This window comes from Coregonus clupeaformis, chromosome 15 (assembly GCF_020615455.1).
Source record: "Coregonus clupeaformis isolate EN_2021a chromosome 15, ASM2061545v1, whole genome shotgun sequence".
NCBI lineage: Eukaryota > Metazoa > Chordata > Actinopteri > Salmoniformes > Salmonidae > Coregonus > Coregonus clupeaformis.
The window spans coordinates 47,476,035-47,496,880 of NC_059206.1; the positions used below are offsets into that span (position 1 = coordinate 47,476,035).

Below are 20,846 nucleotides of genomic sequence, written 5' to 3' on the forward strand. Positions count from 1 at the left end.
AATCATTGGAGAATAAACTGGATGAGCTCCGTTCAAGATTATCCTATCAACGGGACATTAAAAACTGTAATATCTTATGTTTCACCGAGTCGTGGCTGAACGATGACATGAATAATATACAGTTGGCTGGATTTTCCGTGCATCGGCAAGACTGAACAGCTGCCTCCGGTAAAACAAGGCCCAGATAGCAGACGATTCCGGGCCACTTGCAGCAACTGTTTGACACTGCTGGCTTTGCCTCCGCAGCGGCCAGTTCTATGTGGGCCAATAGTGGGCCAAATACGGCAAACTATTCTGTATTCATTATGGCAGGCCAAATTTGGGCTGATTGTGGCTTGCGATATATAATGCCAAAATATATTTCATATGCACTGTACATCTTCTTGCACTCTTCATTTTACCCCTCTCATATGTACAGTTGAAGTCCGAAGTTTACATACACCTTAGCCAAATACATTTAAATTCAGTTTTTCACAATTCCTGACATTTAATCCTAGTAAAGATTCCCTGTCTTAGGTCAGTTTGGGTCTCCACTTTATTTTAAGAATGTGAAATGTCAGAATAATAGTAGGGAGAATGATTTATTTCAGATGTTATTTATTTTATCACATTCCCAGTGGGTCAGAAGTTTACATACACTCAATTAGTATTTGGTAGCATTGCCTTTAAATTGTTTAACTTGGGTCAAACGTTTCGGGTAGCCTTCCACAAGCTTCCCACCATAAGTTGTGAATTTTGGCCCATTCCTCCTGACAGAGCTGGTGTAACTGAGTCAGGTTTGTAGACCTCCTTGCTCGCACACGCTTTTTCAATTCTGGCCACACATTTTCTATAGGATTGAGGTCAGGGATTTGTGATGGCCACTCCAATACGTTGACTTTGTTGTCCTTAAGCCATTTTGCCACACTTTGGAAGTATGCTTGGGGTCATTGTCCATTTGGAAGACTCATTTGCGACCAAGCTTTAACTTCCTGACTGATGTCTTGAGATGTTCCTTCAATATATCCACATAATTTTCCTTCCTCATGATGCCATCTATTTTGTGAACTGCACGAGTCCCTCCTGCAGCAAAGCACCCCCACAGCATGATGCTGCCACCCCCGTGCTTCACGTTGGGATGGTGTTCTTCGGCTTGCAAGCAACCCCCTTTTTCCTCCAAACATAACAATGATCATTATGGCCAAACAGTTCTATTTTTGATTAATCAGACCAGAGGACATTTCACCAAAAAGTACGATCTTTGTCCCCATGTGCAGTTGCAAACCGTAGTCTGGCTTTTTTATGGTGGTTTTGGAGCAGTGGCTTCTTCCTTGCTGAGCGGCCTTTCAGGTAATGTCGATATAGGACTCGTTTTACTGTGGATATAGATACTTTTGTACCTGTTTCCTCCAGCATCTTCACAAGGTCCTTTGCTGTTGTTCTGGGATTTATTTGCACTCATCTCTAGGGGACAGAACGCGTCTCCTTCCTGAGCGGTATGACAGCTGCGTGGTCCCATGGTGTTTATACTTGTGTACTATTGTTTGTACAGATGAACGTGGTACCTTCCGGCATTTGGAAATTGCTCCCAAGGATAAACCAGACTTGTGGAGGTCTACAAATTTTTTTCTGAGGTCTTGGCTGATTTCTTTTGATTTTCCCATGAAGTCAAGCAAAGAGGCACTGAGTTTGAAGGTAGGCCTTGAAATACATCCACAGGTACACCTCCAATTGACTCAGCTGATGTCAATTAGCCTATCAGAAGCTTCTAAAGCCATGACATCATTTTCTGGAATTTTCCATGCTGTTTAAAGGCACAGTCAACTTAGTGTATGTAAACTTCTGACCCACTGGAATTGTGATACAGTGAATTATAAGTGAAATAATCTGTCTGTAAACAATTGTTGGAAACATTTCTTGTGTCATGCTCAAAGTAGATGTCCTAACTGACTTGCCAAAACTATAGTTTGTTAACAAGAAATGTGTGGAGTAGTTGAAAAACGAGTTTTAATGAATCCAACCTAAGTGTATGTAAACTTCCGACTTCTACTGTACATATCAATTTCACTGTTTTATTTCATTTATTTTAACTGCCTGCACATTCTCGGTACCCTTTGGTCCATTGTTATTCATCTTTTAGATTGTGTATTAGTATATTTTGTACTTGCTGTTGTTGACCTACATGCAAGTAAGCATTTCATTGTAAGGTAATACTCTAGTTCTTGCATATGACAATAAACGTACTTGACTTGACAATGGATTGCAATTAACCTCCTTTTTTAGTGCTATATAAAGTTTAACCTATTTAATGGTTATTTAGAACCTAAAGAAAGGGTTCTTTATATAGCCATACGGTTCCATTCATAACCTTAAGCATGGTTTTAATATACGTTTTAAAAACATCAAATAGGGTTTAACTATCTTTAAAGCAAAGAACTTCCACTATTTAGAACCATTTAGATTTTTTTGGGTGTACCAAATATTTTACTCTGTTAGATTATTCCAAAGTGAATACATCCAACTCTTGGCGCCAACCCCTAGTCATATGATATGAACAACCAATTAAACTACAAGACCCCTGCTATTTCGAGAGTAGACCCCAGGGATCAGTTACCAATTTGCAGCAGCATTGCTAGCTAGCTAGTTTGTTGGATCGGGTGAATCCAATAGCTAGCTAACTTCATGAAATCGGTAAATTAGCAATTTTTCCCTACCTGACCTTTATATAGCTTAGCTAGCTAGCTAGCTATCAATAATATATTTTCCTTATGAAACTGCAATTGGACCGTGAAAAATGTAGTGTAGGCAAGGTAACCTGGCAAAGCTTAGCTAGCTAGCAATTTCTGCCAACTACCTAGCTAGCCAAAAACGTCAGCTAGCTAGATTTATATCAGACTTATAGCAAGAAGGCTGTCAACTGAAATGATTTGCTGTCCGGTTATTTGACTAATATTTGTGAGCTAAATCGAGGAACTTGTTCTTTGTGATAACTAGCTAAGTTAAAATGTCATTAGCTGCCCAAGTAAAATGAGCAGGTGTATTAGCTAGTAGATAGCAACTCACTCACTCACTAGCTAGTTCTCATTTTTCTTTTAGGTTGTGTGAGTTAGCTGTCAAGGGGCCACTACTGAGGACGCTAGTTATTAAATGGCGAGTACTGTAGCTAGCTAACTATAGCTAACACTATTTGATAAACGTTTTATGTTTGTAGCTGTCTAGTAACAGTGCTATGTAGAGATATGTGTGCTTGGCTAGTGTTTTATTATAGTTAGCTAGCTAGTTACCTAGCTAAATAATGTGTGTTAGCTTGGCAAACATTAGCATGAAGCTGACGTTACATATAGATGAGAAGGTGGGAAGAGTTTCTGCCACTTGCCATTTTTAAGGTAAAGTCTCCCTCTTTACTTTTTTGTTGTTAAAAATCTTAGTATCACAAACATAACTGTTTTAGTAGGGCATGTCATAATAATGTTGTATGCCATTTCCCTGTTGACCCTCCTTCTGACAGTTGGACCTGCTCCCCTCCATTACCCAACATACAGCCCACAGAAACGTCAATGCTATGGAACATCTTGATGGGGAGCTGAAGGCCAGCAGAGAGTTTCGGCAAAAGATGATCTCTTTTTGCATTTCCATCTCCTGACCTAGTCAGCCATTATAATTATGCTTTAAAAGTTTGTGATATTATTAGCAGAGACATAACCAATATCCAGATCTGTATGGAGCCTTAGTTATCCAAAACTAAGATAGTGTTTTTGATATTGGAAAAAAAACTGTTACTAGTTTTTCAGCAGCCAATAGGCTATTAAAATTAGGTGAATTACTTAATATTGACATCCAATATCCATATGTTATGGTCACTTTTCTGTTGTCTGTGGTTACAGATTGACTATTTGGGATTGAAAAGTGGCTGTGATGTGAAAGAGTGTGTGGAGGATCATGGCACACATAATCTACCATGATTTGAACTGGAGGGGAATCAATGGAAAGGTGCCCTTCTGCCAACTGTAGCTCAAAGAGATAGTTAATGTTCTACTGGTGCCAAAGTCCTTCATTAATACTAGAACGCATAGAAAGAAACATCTAAATAAACCAGATATTCTTTGTTCCCCAACTTTCAATTAAAGCTGCGTCATTAAACCGGACAAGTGTTTTTTTGCACCGTCAACGTTGCTGTCTTAGACTAGTTTCTGTTACAATGTTTTCAGTGGCCCTGTTTATAGGGCTTGTTGTAATTTGCAAGTCATGTTTCTATTTTGTCTTTACAAGGCTCATTTGGGCAGTTGAAGTCAGAAGTTTACATACACTTAGGTTGGAGTCATTAAAACTCGCTTTTCAACCACTCCACAAATTTCTTGTTAACAAACTATAGTTTTGGCAAGTCGGTTAGGACATCTACTTTGTGCATGACACAAGTAATTTTTCAAACAATTGTTTACAGACATATTATTCCACTTATAATTCACTGTATCACAATTCCAGTGGGTCAGAAGTTTACATACACTAAGTTGACTGTGCCTTTAAACGGCTTGGAAAATTCCAGAAAATGATGTCATGGCTTTAGAAGCTTCTGATAGGCTAATTGACATAATTTGAGTCAATTGGAGGTGTACCTGTGGATGTATACTTATGTAAATAAGGTATTTCAGTTTTTTATTTTTAATATATTTGCACAAATTTCAAAAAACCTGTTTTCGCTTTGTCATTCTGGGATATTGTGTGTAGATTGAGGAAAACAAATAATTGTATAAATTTTAGAATATGGCTGTAATGTAACAAAATATGGAAAAAGTCAAGGGGTCTGAATATTTTCCGAATGCACTGTATATATCACGGTTGCAAGGCATATGAATTAACAGGTTAATGGGGGGGCGTGGCTTCCCCAGTGATTTTATGATTTCACCCACGCACAGCTACTGCATAGGTGGTGCAGCAATTTGTTTATCATGGTATAGGGGTTGTATTCGAGAGCCTACACCTCATTTGGCATTTACAAAAGCATATTTGATTGTACACGCTCACATGATTTGATCAACAGGGTAAAGCTGCTTTAGGCCTTCACACTATTTGCTTGTTTAATTAATTTATCAGAAGTTGAAAAGCAAATAATCAAAATATTCATTCTTTTGACTAATAGATGGAGTCATTGCACAGTGTTTCTTTATTTCTCCTATACGATAAGCATCTCCATAATGTTGTCGGTTGTATTCTGTGTTGTTAATTCATGCGAGGATTCCTGCTTGCTCTCACCACCCTCTTCACAGGAAAGTGTCTGGACTCAGGGTCTGACCTCATCAACAGGTAAAGACTTGGGTAAGTCAATAAAAATAGACATATAGAGGCTGTTCCTGAATGTGAACCCAGAGGAGTCTCCAGAGCTTTTTCAGGAGATTACAGCACTCTGTACCCTACACTGGCACAGTGAGATTACAGCACTCTGTACCCTACACTGGCACAGTGAGATTACTGGCTCGGTACCCTACACTGGCACAGTGCGATTACAGGCTTGTTACCCTACACTGGCACAGTGAGATTATTTATATTGTATTGTCACATACACCAGAAAGGTGCAGTGAAATGTGTTTTACAGGGTCAGCCATAGTAGTATGGCGCCCCTGGAGCAAATAAGGGTTAAGTGCCTTGCTCAAGGGAACATCGACAGATTTTTCACCTTGTTGGCTCAGGTATTCGGTTACTGGCCCAACCACTAGGCTACCTGTACCCTACAATGGCACCGTGAGATCAGCCTCTGCCACCCGTAGGTTTACCCCTCTTACAATGGGAGACATGCTGCCCACACTGGGCCTCAGTGAACAACCACAACTACAATTTCTGCATATCAACAATTAAACAAATATCTTTGTCTCACTTTCTTTCAAAGAACTTCCTGCCCCCTTTGCACATACAGTATATTATTTTATCAGAATGTGACCATTGACCTTTCAACCCCCTGTCCTTCCCCTACAGGGATCATCTCAGCTCCAGTCAGTGTGAATGTTCCTCTGTGGTCCTCTGGCTTCTGCACAATGCTGGAGGCTAAAGACAAGCTCATGGACACCATTAAAGACAAACTGGAGTGTGAGAGACGGGTGAGTCCATAAACATGTTGTCATAGACATACACCTTGTGATCACATGTAGTGGGTCTTCTCTCCTCACTTTCATTGTCACTGTCTCTCGATGCTCTATCACTTTCTCTCTCTCTTTCTCTCTTACTGAACCTTCAGCGCAGGGGAACACACTTTAAATCATGTTGACCTTACGTTGGAGTGACAACTACACAGCCTATAGAAATGCCTTACTTTGGATTACTGTAGTAACACTGCAGTAGTGCTGCAGGAACCCTGTACTAACACTGTTTCATTCTTTTGTCAGGAGGAAATGAGGAATCGTGCAAGGACAGACCCTGATTACCTTTACTACGTCCTTCTGGAAGTACAGACTTTGGCCTCCGTTCATTGGTGGAAGGAGAATAGCCAGTCAGGTGAGTCCACTACATTGCTTGTTATCTCAGCTCTCTCTGTCCATTCATGATCTGAGCTCTAGGGGGAGTAGCATGCCCACATCTTTAAAGAAGTCTGAATATAAAGGGAACATCGTGTCTTTTCCGAGACTTATAATAGCCAACTGTGATCTCCCTGCGGCACGCAGTGACAATGAATTTATTTCTAAGTTGTTTACAATGATACGTCAGTATGTTCACATATTCCCCAGTTGAAATCCACTATGAATTATTATCTTTCTGAAATATTGTATGAGCAGCCCAAGCATGAGTATACAGATATCGACTCTATTTGTATTTTCCATCCCATCCCAATGTATTTTATCTCTGATAATAGGAAGGATATTAATCAAAGCAGGCCTCCTACATCCCAGTCAGTGTTTATGATGCAGATGCTGAAATGTATGGATTGTGTGACTAAAAATAAGTTATTGAATATTGTATTATGGATGTTTTTAGTAATAGAGCTGTCAGCCGATAGATTATTGTCTGACTCCGATCGCCATTTCTTCATTGTTTATAATGGAAATGGTCCGGTTGATGACGTCCATCTTGGAATAGTGTGACCTCATGCCTCTTTATGCATCAACAACAGCCCATGAGGGGAATTGATTGTGCTTAAATTGATTGACCCTCTTACCCAAGGGCTGTGTTTGCTGTATGAGTGGAAAAAGTAATAGCTTGCATTTGCAATGGCTTAAATTGTGTACTAGTATGTTGTGTAATTTATTTTTCATCTTTTTTAACACTGAGTGAGTGTAGTTAGTATAATCTTTGTCAAAGTTGTATTTTTTATTAGGAAAAACCCTCAGTCAATTGGACTGATATAAAGATCTCTCCCTGTGTTAGTCCTGACCTGGAGATGATGTTAATAAGGAGTTGCTTGGGATTTCAACCAGCCGGTGAGGCGCCAACACAACTAAGATTTTTTAAAAAATTATAAATATTTACAAGTGTTGAGATTAATCAGACCCAAACAGGTGATAATAGATGCATATTTAATCCAAATAGCTCATGAATATGAATCTGTCATACAGAGTGAACTGTCAGGGTGGGGAGGATGGAGAGAGGGAGGATGGAGAGGGAAATAGAGGGAGAGGTTGGAGAGAGAGGGAGAAGGGGAGGGGAGGATGGAGAAGGAGGAAGGGAGAGGTGGGGGTGGAAAGGAATCCAGTTCCCAGTAGACCTCTCTCTCTCCCTCCCTCTCGGCAGGTGGATGAATAATGCATACCCACACGCCCAGGTTATGATGGGTAATTGATTGAGGCGTAAACACTGATGCAGGGCTGGAGTTGGGTGGAGGAGAGGGGTGGGTGGGGGGGTTCGTCATGGGTGGAGGGAGGTTCGTCACGCCACAACAATAACAACACCAGGAGTGTGAGAGAGAAGGAGTGTGAGAGAGAAGGAGTGTGAGAGAGAAGGAGTGTGAGAGCGGGAGAGAGAGAGAGAGAGAGGGAGGGAGAGACAGAGAGAAGACAGAAGTGGGTTAGAGAGAGAGAGCGAGAGAAAGGGAGAGTATTTTAGCCAAGACCGAGGCAGCCAGCCAGGCATCAGAGCCGCCAGGCCTCACCTGGCATCATTAAGGTGGCGGATTAAGATTCCTGAGCTGTCGGAAAGACGTGAGTAATCCTCTCAAATGGAACGGGGGAGTGTGCAGCGGCATTTTAAGCCTGTCCTGTTGTCGCTTGCTGGTGGAATATTAACTCTGAGGTCAGTGAGTCTTACTGTTCTCTACAATGAACTGACTGGGGATGATGTGGCTGAGCTAGTTTCCACTCTGGCCAATCAGAAATGATAAGGTAACACTGACAGACTATTGCTAGACTCTTTCTTTCCTACTCTAGCTACGCCACTACACTCATTCACTTAGCCCTGGACTCTTGGACTCACACACTTCATTCTGGAACCCATATAATACTTTATTTTCCATGACAGTCGCTGCATCACCTTTGTGCCAGCCTATGATCAGAGATGGAGTCGAGACAGCAACTGTTGAGATCCAGACCCATCTCTGCCCCATGTTATGTTTATTTCCCTCAGAACTTTGTGCCCAGAGCCCCAGCCAGCCCCAGCCCCAGCCCCAGCCCCGGCCAGGTGGGCCCATATGCTGCCTGCTAATGTGGTTATACATAAAACATCCACATCTGGCCTGCTGCCTGCCTCACTGCCTGGTAGCAGGATGTGATGTCACTGGGAATAAGTACTAGGCCTAATGAGGAGCTGTAGTCTACTGGGGACCTGTGATATAGTACTGTAGCTCCTCGGCTTCAATCAGCCATCTTTAAAAACCAGGGATCACGAATACAGACATCCTCAATATGTGATGTCATTAGCTAGCTACCCTTTTAGACATCCACTAAACCATAGAACTAGTGTACACATTGAGGAGATTTTTTTCAACTCTGTTTTTGATAGTTCATTGGAATAAAATCTATTTTCCCAGTCTTCAAATAGTTGTAATAGAATCGTATTTCCCCAGACTCTCTGCTACCGTACCATGATCAGTATTCCTTTCAAAGAACAATGATCAGTATTCAGAGAAGTGTTTTGTCTAGCACTCTGCAGAGTGTGGTGACACATTAAGGAATGTTTTTCAGAGCCTGTGTTTGTGTGTGTGTCCATGCTTGAGTGCCTGAGTGTGTGTGTGCGTGAGTGCGTGTAGTGTGCGTGTGTGTGTGAGTGATCTGTAGGCATGCTCCCTACTCTGCTTTGCTCTGCTCTGAGAGGAGGCTCTCTATCTCCCCCTGGTAAACAGGAAGCAGATTATCTATAATGACACCTCAGTGCCTCTCTGTGATGGACTTAATGCCTTAACAAACACCCCACTGCCTCTAATTGAGTTAATGCAAGAGGGACAGAGGAGAGGAAGAAGGAATTCTTCCTCGGGATTCTCTCTCTGTATTGTGCCAGTCGAACACTAGTCATTAAGAGTGATTACTGATTATATACCAAATGTATGTTGCTATAATTATATACCTCAGATTGTTCCTGCCATGTTCATAGCAGTACTGTAAGTCACTAGGATTTCTAGGAAAAGCATCCACTGACGTTGAGTTATTGTCAAATGATTGCCCTCACAACTCAATGCCAGTCTCCTACTCTTTGATTCTCTCCAAACGACACTACTACGTGTATATCAGCCACGTCATCGACGCAACCTGGAAGTGTTCCAGAGGACTTCCTGCCAGAGAGGTGGGGTGGAAGGTGAGGACTTTACACAGAAACCCTTCTCTTATTGCTTTTACTGTTGTATTATTCACTTTTCCTCTTAAACAGTGTATCAAAACAGTGTATCAAAACAAAAGGAAATGCACTCTCAGTGCAGGCACACTCTGGGCCTGAGTGTCTTGTCCCTAGCCTCCCGAGTGGCGCAGTGGTTTAAGGCACTGCATCGCAGTGCTAGCTGTGCCACTAGAGATCCTGGTTCGAATCCAGGCTCTGTCGTAGCTGGCCGCGACCGGGAGACCCATGGGGCGGCGCACAATTGGCCCAGCGTCGTCCAGGGTAGGGGAGGGAATGGCCAGCGGGGATGGAGCTCAGTTGGTAGAGCATGGCGTTTGCAACACCAGGGTTGTGGGTTCGATTCCCACTGGGGGTATAAAAATTATGTATGCACAAACTGTAAGTCGCTCTGGATAAGAGCGTCTGCTAAATGACTAAAATGTAATGTAAATGTCTGTCCATGCCAGACTGCAGCTGGAGTTAAGCAGTATTTTCTCTCTCTCTCTTTCTCTAATACCTTTAGAATATAGCCCTTGTAATGTAAGGATTTGATCCTTTTGCCATGATTGGATGTTGAGATCGAAATGAAAGTTTTCATTATGCAGATGATAACACACTTTTCCTAGGTCAATCGAGCTGCCATCTGGCATTATAGTTCTATAGGAGGAATTTCTATATTGTGAGCTTATCTTGTCCTGTTCTGAAGGATTTACCATAGACATGTGGTCCTCTTTAGCTCTGTTGGTTCTAAGCTGACATATGGAATTGTTTTGAGGTCATACCATGGATCAGCTATCTGATTTTGAATTGTAGGACCCCTTTAATAACACATTAATAAATGGCAAAAAAAGACAGTCAGAAAATGTATCATAAGGAATAAGGTTTTGAAGTGTATGTCCTATATCTAGGAGATATAAGAAAGCTCAGGAAATATACACTACCAGACAAAAGTTTGGACACACCTACTCATTCAAGGGTTTTTCTTTATTAAAAAAAATATATATATATTGTAGAATAATAGTGAAGACATCAAAACTATGAAATAACACATATGGAATCATGTAGTAAACAAAAAAGTGTTAAACAAAACAAAATATATTTTATATTTGAGATTCTTCAAATATCCACCATTTGCCTTGATGACAGCTTTGCACACTCTCTGCATTCTCTCAACCAGCTTCACCTGGAATGCTTTTCCAACAGTCTTGAAGGAGTTTCTACATATGCTGAGCACTTGTTGGCTGCTTTTACTTCACTCTGCCGTCCGAATCCTCCCAAACCATCTCAATTGGGTTGAGGTCTGGGGATTGTGGAGGCCAGGTCATCTGATGCAGCACTCCATCACTCCTTCTTTGTAAAATAGCCGTTACACAGCCTGGAGGTGTGTTGGGTCATTGTCCTGTTGAAAAACAAATGATAGTCCCACTAAGCCCAAACCAGATGGGATGGCATATCGCTGCAGAATGCTGTGGTAGCCATGGTGGTTAAGTGTGCCTTGAATTCTAAATAAATCACAGACAGTGTCACCAGCAAAGCACCCCCACACCATAACACCTCCTCCTCCATGCTTTACGGTCGGAATGAGTAGGTGTGTCCAAACTTTTGACTGGTACTGTGTGTGTATGTGATATATATATATATATATATATATATATATATATATGTGTGTGTATATATATGTATATGTATATATATATATAGTGTGTATATATACAGTGAGGGGAAAAAAGTATTTGATCCCCTGCTGATTTTGTACGTTTGCCCACTGACAAAGAAACGATCAGTCTATAATTTTAATGGTAGGTTTATTTGAACAGTGAGAGACAGAATAACAACAACAAAATCCAGAAAAACCCATGTCAAAAATGTTATAAATTGATTTGCATTTTAATGAGGGAAATAAGTATTTGACCCCCTCTCAATCAGAAAGATTTCTGGCTCCCAGGTGTCTTTTATACAGGTAACGAGCTGAGATTAGGAGCACACTCTTAAAGGGAGTGCTCCTAATCTCAGTTTGTTACCTGTATAAAAGACACCTGTCCACAGAAGCAATCAATCAATCAGATTCCAAACTCTCCACCATGGCCAAGACCAAAGAGCTCTCCAAGGATGTCAGGGACAAGATTGTAGACCTACACAAGGCTGGAATGGGCTACAAGACCATCGCCAAGCAGCTTGGTGAGAAGGTGACAACAGTTGGTGTGATTATTCGCAAATGGAAGAAACACGAAAGAACTGTCAATCTCCCTCGGCCTGGAATGCTGCCTATGACCCCAAGAACACCATCTCCACCAGGTGGAAACATTATGCTTTGGGGGTGTTTTTCTGCTAAGGGGACAGGACAACTTCACCGCATCAAAGGGACGATGGATGGGGCCATGTACCGTCAACTCTTGGGTGAGAACCTTCTTCCCTCAGCCAGGGCATTGAAAATGGGTCGTGGATGGGTATTCCAGCATGACAATGACCCAAAACACACGGCCAAGGCAACAAAGGAGTGGCTCAAGAAGAAGGACATTAAGGTCCTGGAGTGGCCTAGCCAGTCTCCAGACCTTAATCCCATAGAAAATCTGTGGAGGGAGCTGAATGTTCGAGTTGCCAAACGTCAGCCTCGAAACCTTAATAACTTGGAGAAGATCTGCAAAGAGGAGTGGGACAAAATCCCTCCTGAGATGTGTGCAAACCTGGTGACCAACTACAAGAAACGTCTGACCTCTGTGATTGCCAACAAGGGTTTTACCACCAAGTACTAAGTCATGTTTTGCAGAGGGGTCAAATACTTATTTCCCTCATTAAAATACAAATCAATTTATAACATTTTTGCCATGCGTTTTTCTGAATTTCTTTGTTGTTATTCTGTCTCTCACTGTTCAAATAAACCTACCATTAAAATTATAGACTGATCATGTCTTTTTCAGTGGGAAAACGTACAAAATCAGCAGGGGATCAAATATCTTTTTCCCTCACTGTATATGTACAGTGGGGAAAAAAAGTATTTAGTCAGCCACCAATTGTGCATGTTCTCCCACTTAAAAAGATGAGAGAGGCCTGTAATTTTCATGATAGGTACACGTCAACTATGACAGACAAATTGAGCGAAAAAAATCCAGAAAATCACATTGTAGGATTTTTAATGAATTTATTTGCAAATTATGGTGGAAAATATGTATTTGGTCACCTACAAACAAGCAAGATTTCTGGCTCTCACAGACCTGTAACTTCTTCTTTAAGAGGCTCCTCTGTCCTCCACTCGTTACCTGTATTAATGGCACCTGTTTGAATTTGTTATCAGTATAAAAGACACCTGTCCACAACCTCAAACAGTCACACTCCAAACTCCACTATGGCCAAGACCAAAGAGCTGTCAAAGGACACCAGAAATAAAATTGTAGACCTGCACCAGGCTGGGAAGACTGAATCTGCAATAGGTAAGCAGCTTGGTTTGAAGAAATCAACTGTGGGAGCAATTATTAGGAAATGGAAGACATACAGTGGGGAAAAAAAGTATTTAGTCAGCCACTAATTGTGCAAGTTCTCCCACTTAAAAAGATGAGAGAGGCCTGTAATTTTCATCATAGGTACACATCAACTAGACAGACAAATTGAGGGGAAAAAAATCCAGAAAATCACATTGTAGGATTTGTAATTAATTAATTTGCAAATTATGGTGGAAAATAACTATTTGGTCATCTACAAACAAGCAAGATTTCTGGCTCTCACAGACCTGTAACTTCTTCTTTAAGAGGCTCCTCTGTCCTCCACTCATTACCTGTATTAATGGCACCTGTTTGAACTTGTTATCAGTATAAAAGACACCTGTCCACAACCTCAAACAGTCACACTCCAAACTCCACTATGGCCAAGACCAAAGAGCTGTCAAAGGACACCAGAAACAAAATTGTAGACCTGCACCAGGCTGGGAAGACTGAATCTGCAATAGGTAAGCAGCTTGGTTTGAAGAAATCAACTGTGGGAGCAATTATTAGGAAATGGAAGACATACAAGACCACTGATAATCTCCCTCGATCTGGGGCTCCACGCAAGATCTCACCCCGTGGGGGTCAAAATGATCACAAGAACGGTGAGCAAAAATCCCAGAACCACACGGGGGACCTAGTGAATGACCTGCAGAGAGCTGGGACCAAAGTAACAAAGCCTACCATCAGTAACACACTCGACGCCAAGGACTCAAATCCTGCAGTGCCAGACGTGTTCCCCTGCTTAAGCCAGTACATGTCCAGGCCCGTCTGAAGTTTGCTAGAGTGCATTTGGATGATCCAGAAGAGGATTGGGAGAATGTCATATGGTCAGATGAAACCAAAATATAACTTTTTGGTAAAAACTCAACTCGTCGTGTTTGGAGGACAAAGAATGTTGAGTTGCATCCAAAGAACACCATACCTACTGTGAATCATGGGGGTGGAAACATCATGCTTTGGGGCTGTTTTTCTGCAAAGGGACCAGGACGACTGATCTGTGTAAAGGAAATAATGAATGGGGCCATGTATCGTGAGATTTTGAATGAAAACCTCCTTCCATCAGCAAGGGCATTGAAGATGAAAACGTGGCTGGGTCTTTCAGCATGACAACGATCCCAAACACACCGCCGGGCAACGAAGGAGTGGCTTCGTAAGAAGCATTTCCAAGGTCCTGGAGTGGCCTAGCCAGTCTCCAGATCTCAACCCCATAGAAAATCTTTGGAGGGAGTTGAAAGTCCATGTTGCCCAGCGACAGCCCCAAATCATCACTGCTTTAGAGGAGATCTGCATGGAGGAATGGGCCAAAATACCAGCAACAGTGTGTGAAAACCTTTTGAAGACTTACAGAAAACGTTTGACCTGTGTCATTGCCAACAAAGGGTATATAACAATGTATTGAGAAACTTTTGTTATTGACCAAATACTTATTTTCCACCATAATTTGCAAATAAATTCATTAAAAATCCTACAATGTGATTTTCTGGATTTTTTTTCCTCATTTTGTCTGTCATTGTTGACGTGTACCTATGATGAAATTTACAGGCCTCTCTCATCTTTTTAAGTGGGAGAACTTGCACAATTGGTGGCTGACTAAATACATTTTTTCCCCACTGTACAAGACCACTGATAATCTCCCTCGATCTGGGGCTCCACGCAAGATCTCACCCCGTGGGGTCAAAATGATCACAAGAACGGTGAGCAAAAATCCCAGAACCACACGGGGGGACCTAGTGAATGACCTGCAGAGAGCTGGGACCAATGTAACAAAGCCTACCATCAGTAACACACTACGCCGCCATGGACTCAAATCCTGCAGTGCCAGGCGTGTCCCCCTGCTTAAGCCAGTACGTGTCCAGGCCCGTCTGAAGTTTGCTAGAGTGCATTTGGATGATCCAGAAGAGGATTGGGAGAATGTCATATGGTCAGATGAAACCAAAATAGAACTTTTTGGTAAAAACTCAACTCGTCGTGTTTGGAGGACAAAGAATGCTGAGTTGCATCCAAAGAACACCATACCTACTGTGAAGCATGGGGGTGGAAACATCATGCTTTGGGGCTGTTTTTCTGCAAAGGGACCAGGACGACTGATCCGTGTAAAGGAAAGAATAAATGGGGCCATGTATCGTGAGATTTTGAGTGAAAACCTCCTTCCATCAGCAAGGGCATTGAAGATGAAACGTGGCTGGGTCTTTCAGCATGACAATGATCCCAAACACACCGCCCGGGCAACGAAGGAGTGGCTTCGTAAGAAGCATTTCAAGGTCCTGGAGTGGCCTAGCCAGTCTCCAGATCTCAACCCCATAGAAAATCTTTGGAGGGAGTTGAAAGTCCGTGTTGCCCAGCGACAGCCCCAAAACATCACTGCTCTAGAGAGATCTGCATGGAGGAATGGGCCAAAATACCAGCAACAGTGTGTGAAAACCTTGTGAAGACTTACAGAAAACATTTGACCTGTGTCATTGCCAACAAAGGGTATATAACAAAGTATTGAGTAACTTTTCTTATTGACCAAATACTTCTTTTCCACCATAATTTGCAAATAAATTCATAAAAAATCCTACAATGTGTTCTTCTGGAATTTCTTTTCTCAATTTGTCTGTATAGTTGACGTGTACCTATGATGAAAATTACAGGCCTCTCTCATCTTTTTGAGTGGGAGAACTTGCACAATTGGTGGCTGACTAAATACTTTTTTCCCCCACTGTATATATATATAAACCTACCATATATATATATAAATCCAGAAAAATGCATGTCAAAAATGTTATAAATTGATTTGCATTTTAATGAGGAAAATAAGTATTTGAAGCCTCTGCATAACATGACAAAACAGACGTTTCTTGTAGTTGGCCACCAGGTTTGCACACATCTCAGGAGGGATTTTGTTCCACTCCTCTTTGCAGATTTTCTCCAAGTCATCAAGGTTTTGAGGCTGACGTTTGGCAACTCGAACCTTCAGCTCCCTCCACAGAATTTCTATGGGATTAAGGTCTGGAGACTGGCTAGGCCACTCCAGGACCTTAATGTGCCTCTTCTTGAGCCACTCCTTTGTTGCCTTGGCCGTGTGTTTTGGGTCATTGTCATGCTGGAATACCCATCCACGACCCATTTTCAATGCCCTGGCTGAGGGAAGGAGGTTCTCACCCAAGATTTGACGGTACATGGCCCCAACCATCGTCCCTTTGATGCGGTAAAGTTGTCCTGTCCCCTTAGCAGAAACACACCCCCAAAGCATAATGTTTCCACCTCCATGTTTGACGGTGGGGATGGTGTTCTTGGTGTCATAGGCAGCATTCCTCCACCTCCAAACAAGGCGAGTTGAGTTGATGCCAAAGAGCTCGATTTTGGTCTCATCTGACCACAACACTTTCACCCTGTTCTCCTCTGAATCATTCAGATGTTCATTAGCAAACTTCAGACGGCCCTGTATATGTGCTTTCTTGAGCAGGGGGACCTTGCGGGCGCTGCAGGATTTCAGTCCTTCACGGCGTAATGTGTTACCAATTGTTTTCTTGGTTACTATGGTCCCAGCTGCCTTGAGATCATTGACAAGATCCTCCTGTATAGTTCTGGGCTGATTCCTCACCGTTCTCATGATCATTGCAACTCCACAAGGTGAGATCTTACATGGATCCCCAGGCTGAGGGAAAATGACAGTTATTTTGTGTTTCTTCCATTTGCGAATAATCGCACCAACTGTTGTCACCTTCTCACCAAGCTGCTTGGTGATTGTCTTGTAGCCCATTCCAGCCTTGTGTAGGTCTACAATCTTGTCCCTGACATCCTTGGAGAGCTAGTTGGTCTTGGCCATGGTGGAGAGTTTGGAATGTGATTGATTGATTGCTTCTGTGGACAGGTGTCTTTTATACAGGTAACAAGCTGAGATTAGGAGCACTCCCTTTAAGAGTGTGCTCCTAATCTCAGCTCGTTACCTGTATAAAAGACACCTGGGAGCCAGAAATCTTTCTGATTGAGAGGGGGTCAAATACTTATTTCCCTCATTAAAATGCAAATCAATTTATAACATTTTTGACATGCGTTTTTCTGGATTTTTGTTTTGTTTTTCTGTCTCTCACTGTTCAAATAAACCTACCATTAAAATTATAGACTGATCATTTCTTTGTCAGTGGGAAAACGTACAAAATATATACAGTGGGGAGAACAAGTATTTGATACACTGCCGATTTTGCAGGTTTTCCTACTTACAAAGAATGTAGAGGTCTGTAATTTTTATCATAGGTACACTTCAACTGTGAGAGACGGAATCCAAAGTGTTATTAATAACTTCACCATGCTCAAATGGATATTCAATATTTTTTACCCATATACCAATAGGTGCCCTTCTTTGCGAGGCATTGGAAAACCTCACTGGTCTTTGTGGTTGAATCTGTGTTTGAAATTAACTGCTTGTCTGAGGGACTACAGATAATTGTGTGGGGTACAGAGATGAGATTTTTACTCCTGAACTTATTTAGGCTTGCCATAACAAAGGGGTTGAATACTTATTGACTAAAGACATTTCAGCTTTTCATTTTTTATTAATTTGTAAACATTTTGAAAAACATAATTCCACTTAGACATTATGGGGTATTGTATGTAGGCCAGTGATTTAAAAATACATATTTAATTTTAATTTATTTATTCAGGCTGTAACATTTACATTTTAGTCATTTAGCAGACGCTATTATCCAGAGCGACTTACAATTAGTGAGTGCATACATTTTCATACTGGCCCCCCGTGGGAAACGAACCCACAACCCTGGCGTTGCAAGCGCCATGCTCTACCAACTGAGCTACAGGGGACCAAATATGGAAAAAGTCAAGGGATGTGAATACTCTCTGAAGGCACTGTACATCTCTGGAATAAATTGTAAGGCATTACATGCAAGACAACACATCAAATACATTTACTTTTTGGCCTAAATGAAAAACTACAGGTTTGCGTCAAATGCAATGCAACACAACACAGAGTGAAGCCTTTTCAAATTTTGTGGTGGCATCAAGTTCTGGGTATGCTTGCCACTGGCAGGGACTGGGGAGTTTGTCAGAATCAAAATAAATATGAAAGGAGCAAAGCCCAGGTACAAAGAGGAAAACCTGTCTCAGTATTCTGAGAAACAAACCCTGGGATAGAGTTTTATTTTTCAGCGGGACCATTACACGAATTGTAATGCCAAAGACACACCAGAATGGCTTTCCAAGAGGTGTTGAGTGTTCCTGAGTCCTGACTTAAAGCTGCTTGAAAATCTGAGAGGTTTGAATATTGCTGTCCGTCAATGATTGCCAAGTGAATTGACTGAGCAATTTGGATATATGTAGCCCTAAGATTTGTGCAAAATTGGTAGAATCTTATTCAAAATGATTCACAGCTGTAATGGCTGCCAAAGGTGCTTCCACCAAGTATTAACTCTGCGGTGTGAAGACATACACAATCAACACATCTTCGTTTTTGTATTATGATTAATTTGGAAAATGTTCTATAATCTTTCTTTACCTTTGAAATTGTGGAGTAGGTTGTGTAGAATTTAATGTAATCCTATTTAGATGTAATTTTAAGGCAGCAAAATGTGAAGACTGTGCAATGGGTGTGTAGACTTTCACCAGCGTCTGTATATCTAGGGAATTGATCTTAATCTCTATTCTATGGGAGAGGCTGATCATGAGAACAACTGAGTATCAGAGATAATGTTGATAAGCCTGTCAATGCTTAGAGCCCAAGGATCTGGTAAGAGACAACATGAGTCATACAGTCATAGTTACAGTGAAATTCTGTGGTAAGACTGTGATAATGTCTGATAAGCGCCTGATAACAATCTGTGAAATTCATACCATGAAATTATAAATCAATAGCACGGTAGGTGCTCTGATGATGATGATGATGATGAGGGGGTCGGTGAGGGAGAGAATAATAGGTTAGAAAGGTGGAGAGGGTGAATCAAACTGGCCTCATTGTCAGTCGGAGGCCCACAGATGCTGCCCATTGCTACAGGGTATGATGCATGATGAGACCTGGCCTGGCCGCCCTGTATGAGGTCACAGTGAGTGGCAGTTCACTTCCTGTTTCCGACTCTCCAGCTGTGACGGCCTCTGCTGGGGGCAGGGAATCGGACCACTGAGAGGGGATGACGGGTAGCAGAGCTCAGTGAGAGGAGAGAGGCCTGGGGATGGCAGGGAGTGGGGGTTGGGATGGGGGGTGGGCAGTGGTGGACCCCCAGGGAAAATGAAGCCTCCATCTGCCGGTGGGGAAAGTGAACAGGAAGAGTTTTTACACATTGCTCTGTTGATTAGCCATGGGCATCATGCTCTATGCTATACTGCAGCAGTGTGGAAAGGACTAGAAAGACTCACTCACTGCACCCAGACAGTTGAAGCTACAGTTGACTCATGGCTAATACCAGATATTCCCCTCCCCTGTAGTGCTTCTGATTAATCTAAAGAAAATGAAGGACGGTGTTCTGCTATTATTTGAGTCAACATGAGACAATTTGATAAATATGTGGAGGAAAAATATTGGAGGGAATATTGTATGGTATGATTTTCCTCTTGACAGAACTCATATTTTCTATGTATGAGACTTGTGGAATTGTTAAGGACATACAGTATATACAGTGGGGTCCGACATTATTCACACTCTTGATAAAGATGAGCAATATAAAATTAATAACACTTCTGCATTAATGTGTATGCTACCTTGATTACGGATAATCCTGAATGAAAAGTGAATAATTATAAGTGAGAAAATTACAGAGGGTCAAAGATTCTAACCCCAAGACATACTAAGTTAGTATGTCTTGGGGGTATGATCTTTGACCCTCTAACTTTCTCTCTGATCATTATTAATGATTAATTCAGGATGATCTATAATCATGGTAGCATTCACATTAATGTAGAAATGTTTAGAAACATATTCTATTCTCCAAAATTGGCACAAAATTATCTGAAATACAACCAAAACGAACTGCAAATGTATCCAAGTTTGTGGAGTCACATGCTTGATGTAGTCATTGCATGCTAGGTGTATCAAATCAAATGTTATTGGTCGCATACATATATTTAGCAGATGTTATTGCGGGTGTAGTGAAATGCTAGTGCCAACAGTGCAGTAAAATCTAACAATTCACAACAATACACACAAATCTAAAAGTACAAGAATATAATTAAGAAATACAGTGGGGGAAAAAAGTATTTAGTCAGCCACCAATTGTGCAAGTTCTCCCACTTAAAAAGATGAGAGAGGCCTGTAATTTTCATGATAGGTACACGTCAACTATGACAGACAAAATGAGATTTTTTTTCTCCAGAAAATCACATTGTAGGATTTTTAATGAATTTATTTGCAAATTATGGTGGAAAATAAGTATTTGGTCAATAACAAAAGTTTCTCAATACTTTGTTATATACCCTTTGTTGGAAATTACACAGGTCAAACGTTTTCTGTAAGTCTTCACAAGGTTTTCACACACTGTTGCTGGTATTTTGGCCCATTCCTCCATGCAGATCTCCTCTAGAGCAGTGATGTTTTGGGGCTGTCGCTGGGCAACACGGACTTTCAACTCCCTCCAAAGATTTTCTATGGGGTTGAGATCTGGAGACTGACTAGGCCACTCCAGGACCTTGAAATGCTTCTTACGAAGCCACTCCTTCGTTGCCCGGGCGGTGTGTTTG

At 41.6% G+C, this 20,846-nt stretch overlaps 1 long non-coding RNA gene across 1 annotated transcript; it reads left to right on the plus strand.

Annotated features, from left to right (window-relative positions):
• Window positions 1-2,585: 2,585 nt before the first annotated feature.
• Window positions 2,586-4,285, plus strand: LOC121583232. The gene is made up of 3 exons (XR_006003467.1): window positions 2,586-2,670; window positions 3,076-3,365; window positions 3,488-4,285. It is a non-coding gene; the product is annotated as an uncharacterized LOC121583232 (long non-coding RNA).
• The last annotated feature ends 16,561 nt before the right edge of the window (window positions 4,286-20,846 follow it).